Source organism: Danio rerio, chromosome 18 (assembly GCF_049306965.1).
Source record: "Danio rerio strain Tuebingen ecotype United States chromosome 18, GRCz12tu, whole genome shotgun sequence".
Taxonomy (NCBI): Eukaryota; Metazoa; Chordata; class Actinopteri; order Cypriniformes; family Danionidae; genus Danio; species Danio rerio.
In genome coordinates, this window is record NC_133193.1 from 49,555,001 (window position 1) to 49,565,980 (window position 10,980).

The 10,980-nt window shown below is 42.0% G+C and overlaps 1 protein-coding gene across 4 annotated transcripts in view; it reads right to left on the bottom strand.

The window, feature by feature from the left end:
* Positions 1 to 10,980, bottom strand: part of sphkap (SPHK1 interactor, AKAP domain containing) — a 202,478-nt gene that overhangs the window by 158,128 nt on the left and 33,370 nt on the right. The gene's annotated exons all lie outside the window — the stretch shown is intronic.

Below are 10,980 nucleotides of genomic sequence, written 5' to 3' on the forward strand. Positions count from 1 at the left end.
GCCATACATTTATCGTCTTAATTTTTGCTGTATGATTTATTCGTGATGTGCAGAGAGTTGTTTAAGGCTGGCTATTTTGAAATAATATCAAGGATGCCAAGTCCAAATTAAGAGCAGGATTTGTGAGGGGGAAAAAAAGAGGAAGGTGTAACATCCGAGTCTGGGCTATTTTCGAACGACTGAGTCACAGTCGACGAGCAAACTACAAGGTGACAATGTGTTTAGTGATTCAGAGGTGTTGGTACATTGTGTATGTGTGTGAATAGAAACGCTTTTGGGATTGGAAATGCTGTGCGTACTACGCTTGGCTGGCAGGAGTAAGCTTGTTTTATTTAGGAGTGAGCTGATTCCTAACGTGCAGCATTAAGTGTGTGTGTGTGTGTGTGTGTGTGTGTGTGTGTGTGTGTGTGAGAGAGAGTCTATAAATATTAGCAGCCCTTGCACAGAGATGCTGTAGGGCTTCAACGCTGTCTTTGATGTGAAGTGTATCCAAATGCGGGAAGCACGTGTCTGATATTTAATGAGAAATCTCTGATACACACACACAGATGTATATACAGGCATGATGGATCGTCTGAGAGTGTGCAACACATGGAGCCACCTAGAGAGAGAATAAACGGTAAAAATGGGCAGCTAAAATCCAACCTCTTGGTTTATAGATGAAGCTGCTGCTGCTGAGATATTCACTGTTAGATTGATTCAACTGATTTCTCTTAAGAAGCACTGGGAGATCAATGCGCACGCATGATAATTACACAAGCATGGTAAAACGTGATGCACACACACAAACATACACGTGCAGACAAGCACGCACAAACAAACACATGTTAACAAACACGTACAGTGTGAGAGAGAGTCACAGGCACAGAGAGATAAAACACACACATGAATGCACACACAACCACACAGACACGCATGCGTGCAAACAAACACAAAGCATTTATACCGCATATCAAACATAATTACGTTTAAGGTTTTAATTTGATGATGTGTCGCTTTTTATCAGGGGTCGGCACAGTGGAATGAACCGCCAACCTATCCAGCATATGTTTTACACAGCAGATGCCCTTCCAGCTTCAACCCATTACTGGGAAACAACCATACACTCTTGCATTCACACATATGCACTACGGCTAATTTAGCATATTCAATTCACTTTTTAATGTTGTCTCTTGCTGATCTGGTGCAGATTGATTGTAAGCAGTTAAAGATAAGCCAAGGGTGCTTTCACATCTGTAGTTCGCTTCATTTGGTCCGGACCAAGCGCAATAAATGATACATTGTTGCATCTTCTGCCGTCTTCGGGTCGTTTTCACACCACACTGCTGGCTTTGGTCTGAACCAGTTGAAACAAAATGCAGTCATCTGACAAAATCCACATCGCTCATTGGCCGTCTGTGCCAGAGTGTGTCTTATTACGTCTTACAGCCTGCTGCATTAATGCATGAGTAGGGCTTGGTTCAAACCAATCAGTGCGCTCTATTGTGCAATTTCATTAATATTCATTAGTGTCACAGTGTTTACACGACAGAGACGCCACGTTGTGTTGGCAAAACAAGCGTGAAGTGTTGCTTTTATAGTTTGCTGCCGTTAAGTTTTGTTTTCATTTTCTCTCTGTGAGAGCTCAGACTCACGTGTGGATTAACAGTGTACGCGACGCTCGACAACAATAACTTACGTGTCTAAGGAGGATTATTGTTTACCTGAGAGCTGTTCTCATCTGCAAATGCTGAGATCCGGATTCGCTTGTAGTCTTCTCTTAATAAAGACGCGGCTCTAGTTGCTGGTGATTGTCCTGTCTCTACAGATTTGGTAAGTGAGCGACCAGCGCTCTTTGTTTATTCAGTTTGTTCGTATCGAACTAAGTTAACCATTGCACCGAGTGTAAACATGTTAGCACTACAACCAAACTTTAACCTTGTGTAGGGTTTTCACCGCATTTAGTGTTCGGAATAACACACGCGGCTTTCTGACGCTACCTGTCGTGTGCATCTAACGTTAAGTTTCCGGGAAATGCGGAGTTCTTTTTTTTTCTCATTCGCCGTGCGGTATCAAACATTGCATGAAAAATACACGCTTAGAGCAGATCCTCGAATCAAATATCTCGTTTGTCGCGAGGGTCATGAATGAATACCCTGAATGAAAGAGCCAAACTGCAGTTAAAGTCCACCATTTAATAATTTGGCAAATAATTTGACTACAGATGTCCATGTAGGTTAAACACCATCACTTTCTCCAGTGTGTGTGTGTTTTGACTCTGAAACTCGCGCGTGCCCAAATAGACACTCCCACACCATCCCACTTTAGTTCCTCCGACACTCCCCCCTAAACAGAGCTGGACACGCCCACTTTTCTGACTTTTTCCAAAGTAGAGGTGTGAAAACACCCTGCTGAAACGAGGGGGTTTCATGGCCCTTTAAACCGCTTATTGATTGGTCAGAATTCACGTGCGGGAAAATGCCAGTGCACTCCCGCAGGTAAACAAAACCTTTTACTCTGGAGGGACGACTGCGCTGGCTGATTGTATCCCTGCTTTAGACAAACTATACATTACGAAAATGAAGCACGGCCGCGGCTGGAAAACAGTGTTTAATGCATCGCTCGTCACTTCAGGAGGAGTCGTGAATTAATTCAGCTAAACTGTGACATGGTCATCTTGCGGAAATATTACCAACGATTCATCAGGTAGTGTTTTCCTCTCTCTCTCTCTCTGTTGGTAAAGCTCTGTCAACAAATATTTTTCCTCCATATCCCATAATGCACAGCGCATCGGCCTACGGCAGCTGAATTAGTCCAAAACGCGCAGTACTTTTTGCGGTTGGACCTGTTTTAGTACAAATCATATTCTCACCACAAACTAACCGCTCCAGGGTTCGTTTGAAAGCGTACCGAGACCACCTCTTCAAGCAGGTCTCGGTACGCTTATTTGGTCCGCTTTTGGTGCGCACTCGAGTACGATTGCTGCATTCTCACCTGCCCAAACAAACCGTACCAAAAGGGGAAACGAACTCTAGTGCGATTCAATCGAACTAAATAAGGCAGGTGTGAAAGCACCCTAAGGGTGCTTTCACACCTGTGAATCGATTCAGTTGTTCCGAAACAGAGATTAAAATTGTTACATTGTTGCTCTTTGCTCTTGGAGCGCTTCGCTTTCACACTGCAAAGTTTCTAATTGGACCAAAAGAGCTAAAACAAGTCACGTGCGAGTAAACTCTCCTCACATTGGTCAGAGTGTCAGGGTTTATTTTGCAGCGTCCCGCTCAGCTGTCAGGAGAGGTGGAGGTTTGGTGGTGATTGACAGGGTGTGCGCGTGTCGTGTCTGAGGAGAGACACGGTGGGGAGGGGTGAGAAGGGTGCGCAATGATGCCTATTTGAGGACTGGGAGAGAGACGCGAGATTACCGGGAGATCATCACTCGTTTGCGGGCATCCGGAGACTCGCGAAACTTCCTGCCATTCTCATAATTCTCTCTTCATATAGCCGTAAGCCTATTACATATCCATAAAACACTGTGATATAACCGCTCTCGGATCGGATCGCTTTCTCACTGCAATCGAACCGCTCCAGGGTTCGTTTCAATCGAGCCGAGACCACCTCATTTAAGCGATCTCGGAGCGATTTCTTTGGCACGGAACAGAGCGCGATTGCCCTGTTCACATATGCCAAACGAACCGCGCTAACTGGGCAAACGAGATACGTTCCGAAACAAAAGTGTAGGTGTGAAAGCACCCTAACATCTCTGCTTTTGTGGTTTCTCAGTTGTGATTCTAAGATCTTGCAAGAAGTATTAGAACTAATTTGGGACGTTGTCAACTCATTTTGCATCCTCTGAACTGCCTCTGTCTGTGTGTGTGAGTGAATGTGTGTCTGTGTTTGTTTGTTGTTTGCTTATTACGTAGTTAGTTTCATGTATCGTAGTGTAGCTCAATAAATCGTTGTTCTCATTTCGTAAGACCTGTGTTGTTGTTTATGTGCTTCTACATCATTGCCTCGAGCTGTAGATCTTGTTACCTTGCTAAAAGTTAACCCAATACTGTGTTATGTTATTATCGTTATAATAATTAATAATAATAATAATTATATTTATTAATTATATTATTAATTAATATAATAATTAATAATATTAACAAGATTGGTAATATACAATGTCTTCTATTTGCGGGACAAATGGTAAATAAAGTGTGAATCTTTTAATCTGATTCAATCTGACTCAATTGAGTCTAATCAATGATTCAAATCTTCAGGATCTGATTCATTGAAATAAGCTAATAAACCCTGATCGATCTTAAAACATAGGTTGATCCTACACACGTCTTTGGATGTGCGGGGGAAACCAGAGCACCTGAAGGAAACCCACGCCAACACGAGAACATGCAAACACCACACAGAATTGCCAACTGACTCAGCTGAGGCTCAAACCAACGACCTTCTTGCTGTGAGGCAACAGAACTACCCACTGCGCCACCGTGTTGTCCCATGGCTATCATTTAATAAGTGAAGTTTATTCATAAACTAATTTCGAGAGGATCACGTGCTTGCGGCTGGTCCTGCATTATCCAATTTATGATCCACCAATCAGACGATTCCTAAGCCACTATACATACCCTTAGTTCCATATAACAGCCATCTTTGTTTTGAAGAATCCCCCCTTCCACCCCCTTCCTCCTCCTTTCCTGGAGGGGTGGCACAGTGGTTAACACTGTTGCCTCACAGCAAGAACGTCACTGGTTCTGGTCCTTACTAAGCCAGCCGACGTTTCTGTGTGGAGTTTACACATTCTCCCCATGCTCACATGGGACTTGAACCAGCGACCTTCTTGCTATGAAGCTAAAGTGCTAACCACTGAGCCTAATCCTATATTTTAGATTTATGTTTTACAGTGCTCCCTAATTTCTATTATATTTATTGTATATATTCAATACAACTCCTCGAGCCACCATGACGACTGTTTACTCAATAAGAGACGGCTCTTTTATTTAATGAGAAAATTAAGCTTTGTTAAAAAGCACACAGGTTTGATTCTGCAGCTAACGAGAGTGAGAACGACTGCTAATTACCGCATGAGGCTTTTCAACACATGATGGAGAGGGTGTCAGGAGACTTTGATTCATTTTTTTTTTCCCTCAAAAACAAAAAGCAGACTAAGTATAAAGCTGACGTTTATACAGCACAAACAGAGAAGTTTACCAAGCGGAGCTGTTTACAATGGCTGAGGTAAAGCTGAAAAGCACAAACAGGAAGACTCAAATGCCATGCCGATAAAACAGCTCTTCAGATGCAGAGGAAGCATTTAGCGACGGTAACTTTGTGAAAATAGACTTAAATGTCGCCCATGCGACGCAGGAAGTTGAGGGACCTGAAACCACAGGAGGCAGAAAAATAAATCCAGCGTAGAAGAAAAGTTGGACACATTAGAACAGCTCTTTTTGTTCAGTAACTATACTACACTGATTAAAAGATTTACAGGAAGAATACGGTAAAGAGAGAGAGACATTCAAACTCATTCAAAGGAAGGACTCTGGAACTTTTAATTGACATCATAGATATGAATTGTTTCGCAACTTCTTGGAACTTTCTTAAAGGTGCTGTATGTAAGTTTTTGACTCATACACATACCATATTATTTTTGCAAATATTTAAGAAACATGCTAAGTGAACAAACTTGTTTATCAGAAAAACAATGCTAGACAATCTGCTTTAAAACATGCATTCCATTGCTTGAAAGGTTGTCTTTGTTTTGGTCATTTAACCCACTCAATGCTAGTTTAACCCTTTGTCCCAACAACACGCCATGTGATACGCATTGATAAGCAGTTTGGCTTTTTGCACTAGACGAAACACGAAAGAAATTTAAATACAGCCATTTCATAATTTTCCTCAGCTTAGTCCCTTTATTTATCAGAGATCGCCACAGCGGAATGACTAGGGGGCCGTTCACACTAAATGCACTTTTTGCGTTGAGACACGCCTTTTTAAAAATGGTTTACTAACGGATGTAAACATTTTGTGCGCTGCTTATGCACCCTGCGCGCCTCGTCTTTTCACTGCCTGCTGCGCCTCAGTTTTTTGCCGTTGCATGTTGTGCGCTCGCATTTAAAAAAAAATAAACTCTGAGCTGAAAAAACACGTTACGACATGTATATTCCCTAAATAGGGAGCATCCTAATTAAGAAAACCTTTGGAACTTTTAATTGACATCATAGATATGAATTGTTTTGCACATTTGGTCCTCTTCTTGGAATTTTCTTAAAGGTGCTGTATGTATGTTTTTGACTCATACAAATACCATATTATTTTTGCAGATATTTAAGAAACATGCTAAGTGAACATACTTGTTTATCAGAAAAACAATGCTAGACAATCTGCTTTAAAACATGCATTCCTTGCTGGAAAGGTTGTCTTTGTTTTGGTCATTTAACCCACTCAATGCTAGTTTAGCCAATTATATTTCAGCACCTTAGGTTGCCTTGGTACAAAACAAAGTTTTCCATTCATTCAGTCAGGAAGGCTCTCAAAGCACACATCCACATGAGTTCCACATGAGGTGATTATTAATTAGCAAATAACATAAACATTACTAATGTAAACATTAGGTAAGCAGGTTACATTGTAACCCTTTGTCCCAGCAACACGCCATGTGATACGCATTGATAAGCAGTTTGGCTTTTTGCACTAGACGAAACACGACAGAAATTTAAATACAGCCATTTCATAATTTTCCTCAGCTTAGTCCCTTTATTTATCAGAGATCGCCACAGCGGAATGAACCGCCAACTAAGGGGCCGTTCACACCAAACGCACTTTTTTAAAAATGGTTTACTAACGGATGTAAACGTTTTGTGAGCTGCTTATGCACCCTGCGCGCCTCGTCTTTTAACTGCCTGCTGCGCCTCAGGTTTTTGCCGTTGCATGTTGTGCGCTCACATTTGAAAAAAAGTCAACTCTGAGCCGAAAAAAAAACACATTACGACATGTATATTCCCTAAATAGGGAGCATCCTTATTAAGAAAACCTTTGGAACTTTTAATTGACATCATAGATATGAATTGTTTTGCAAGTTCTTGGAATTTTCTTAAAGGTGCTGTATGTAAGTTTTTGACTCATACAAATACCATATTACTTTTGCAGATATTTAAGAAACATGATAAGTGAACATACTGGTTTATCAGAAAAACAATGCTAGACAATCTGCTTTAAAACATGCATTCCTTGCTGGAAAGGTTGTCTATGCGTTTGAAAAAAAGTCAACTCTGATCACAAGCAGACGAGACACATGCATTTTCATCTTTCACACACACACACACACACACACACACACACACACACACACACACACACACACACACACACACACACACACACACACACACACACACACACACACAGAGAGAGAGAGAGAGCCGCAGACAGAAGGAATCAAGTTTTTACTTTCAGAAATTTGACTAATCACCATGCAAATGAAACCTCACAGCCTGTGGATTAGACACACTGTGCAATTACAGCCAATTATTACTGAAGCAGTCGTAAGCATTTGATTAACATCAGAACAGAGAGTGAGAGACGGCCAACTGATGCGGCGGGCGCTGAGATGTCAGGGGGGAGAAACTGCATTTCACATCGTGGAGGAAAAAAAATGGATGGAGGGAAAGGAAGGGCAGGAAAACAGGACAGTTCTCATTTGGCAGGGTGAGTGGACTGAGATCAGAAATACAGCAAATCACTCCTGAGGATGAGGAGACCGAGCAAAGGAGACGAGGGAGACATCTGCTCCCGGGGGGAGACTGGGGAAAAGCAGGTAGTCTTCAATCCCATCTGCTGATGTTTTTCTGTCCTATTTCTTCTCTTCCTTTTTTCTCCTCTTATCTTAGATCTAAGCAATGGCTAAACTAAACATTTGAGAGGACTCTCTGAGGTTTCCTAACAATTTAATAAGAAAAGCGTCCGCAGAAAAATTTAAAGGAGAACGGACGGATGGTTGGATGGATGGACAAAAAAGTGAGATGAATGGATGAACATAGGGATGGATGGATAGAAAAAGAGATGGACAGATGGACGGATAATTAGAAAAAGTGCGATGAATGGATGGACAGATGTATGAGTGGATAGAAAAAGATGGATGGATAGAAAAAGAGATGGATGGATGGACAAATGCAAGGATGGATAGAAAAAGAAATGGACAGATGGACGGATTAATAGAAAAAGTGAGATGAATGGATGGACAGATGTATGGATGGATAGAAAAAGAGAAGGATGGATGGATGAATGGGAAGCCAGTTGGAGGGGCAGCTAAATAGAAAGATAGATGGGTGGATGGTGGAGTGACATGTACATAGAGAAACAGAAAGATGAATGCACAGATGAGGAAAAAATGAATGGATAGATGTAAATAAAAATGAAGAGATGAAGAGAAAGAGAGATAGATGGATGGATGGATGAAAAAAGAGGGGTGGATGGAAGGATTAACAGATGGATGAATAAAGAGAAAGAGATGGATGAATGGATCGACAGAGAAAGAGAAATGGATGAATGAATAGAGGTATGGGCAGACGAACAGAAAGAGAGATGGATAGATGAATGGATGGATGAAAAAAGAGAAAGAGATAGATGGATGGACAGAGATAGAGAAATGGATGGATGGATGAATAGAAGTATGGCCAAACGAACAGAAGGAGAGATGGTTAGATGGATGGATGGAATAAGAAAAAGATGGTTGCAAAGATTAATGGATGGAAAGAAAAAGGGAAAGATGGATGAAAAAGCAAAGGATTGATGGATGGTCCAGTAAAGGGGCAGATGGATGGATAAAAAAATAGATGAAGAGAAAGAAAGATGGATGGATGGATGAACAGAGATAAAGAGATAAATGGATGAATGAGTAGAGGTATGGACAGATGAACAAAGAGAGATGGATGGGTGGATGTAAAATGAAAAAATGTGGATGAAAGGATGAATGGATGGATAAAGGGAAAGAGAAGTGGATGGATGGATGGACAGAAAGAGAGATGGATGGATGGATATTATTTATCAGGAGTCGCCACAGCGGAATGAACCGCCAACATATCCAGCATATCTTTTACGCAGCGGATAACCTTCCAGCTGCAACCCAATACTGGGTAACACCCATACACTCTCACATTCACACATATACACTAGGGCCAATTTAGCGTATTCAGTTCACCTATAGCGCATGTCTTTGGACTGTGGGGGAAACTAGAGCACTCGGGGGAAACCAACACCAACACTAGGAGAACATGCAAACTCTACACAGAAATTGAAGGGGGGGGGGGGGGGGGGTTAGAGAACAAAAACCACACACCCACACACACAAAGACAGCACAAAGCTCTCTCTTTCATTCGCGCACACAAACAAGCACACAAACACACAGCAACAAACAAGCTAAACGCACCATCACGCTATCTCATTCACACACGTACATACGAGTGCTTGCTCGCTCGGGAGTCGGGAGCGATATTGTTACACCACCGCTCCCATCCAAAATTAAACCAGTTACAGAACACTTCCATGCTTTATTTGAAAAATTATGCAGACCACTAATGCCAACTGACCCAGCCAGGACTCGAACCAGTGACCTCCTTGCTGTAAACCGACAGTGATAACCACTGAGCCACCGGGCCGCCAACAGCTTTTTTACTGTCAATAAAATGCTCAATGTAACGAAGTCACGAAGAAAAACCAGTGGAGAACATGGAGAAATGGTGAAGTTAAATCCTGCAGAATGGGTTTTGTAACACACACACACACACACACACACACACACACACACACACACACACACACACACACACACACATAAATCCTTTACTCCTGAGAGTGCTTGTGATGACAAAAATGACCCAAATCACAAACTCCTCCATCTCCCAGTTCTCAAATATAACCTTTCCTTCCTCTTCTGTTGCATTTTCCACAGGTGAATTTTTGCCCATGCTGTCTGGGGCACTTTACTCTGTGTGTGTGCGCGCGAGTATGAGTGAGAGGAAAGAATATTTTCAGCTGTTCTGAATCAGGAGATGTCTGTAAGGGATTGAAAGCATAAAGAGCAAAGGCTTCCACCGCTCATGGCAAAGGCACACACATTTCCCAACACTTAATGTGCTTCCAACCTGCTAAGCAGAGATGGAAATATTAGCCGTGCACAGAGCAGTTTGTGGAGAGACTCTGAAATGTTCTGTGATCATCAATCTGGCCTTCAGGAACAGGTGTGTGTTCTGCTCTTTCTTGTGTGTTTGCTCTAATAATGCCTGTGGTCAGGATTGTGTTCAGACAGCTGACCTTAAAGACGGACTTAAACCCAGTCCTGCTCTCGGCTCTGCAGAAACACACTTAAAGGTGCAGTATTTAAGTTTGACATTTTTTAATTTTTAAAAGCAGGACAGTCCAGTAGTTTGACTGTAAATCGAATTGTACATGACATAAGAATAACAAGAAAAAAATATGCTAATTTAGCCCGTACAGTTCTCCTTTTTATGGTTCTCAAAATAAACTAACATAGTTATTCATTCAATCATTTTCAACTTAGTCCCTTTATTAATGTGGGGTCGCCACAGCGGAATGAACCGCCAACTTATCCAGCACATGTTTCATGCAGCGGATGCTTTTCCAGCCGCAAACACTCATACACTCTTATTCACACACATACACAACGGACAATTTTTAGCTTACACTATTCACCTGTACCGCATGTCTTTGGACTTGTGGGTGAAACCGGAACTCCCGGAGGAAACCCACGCCAACAGGGGGAGAACATGCAAACTCCAAACAGAAATGCCAACTGACCCAGCCGAGGCTCGAACCAGCGACTTTCTTGCTGTGAGGTGACAGCACTACCTACTGTGCCACCGCGTCCCCCCACATATAATTATAGTTTCTCAATACCCAACCCTATATTAAAGCTAGAATGAGACTGCTTAAATTAAAAATCAAAGTCTCTGTGTGTAGACCCAAATAACTGAACAAGAAAA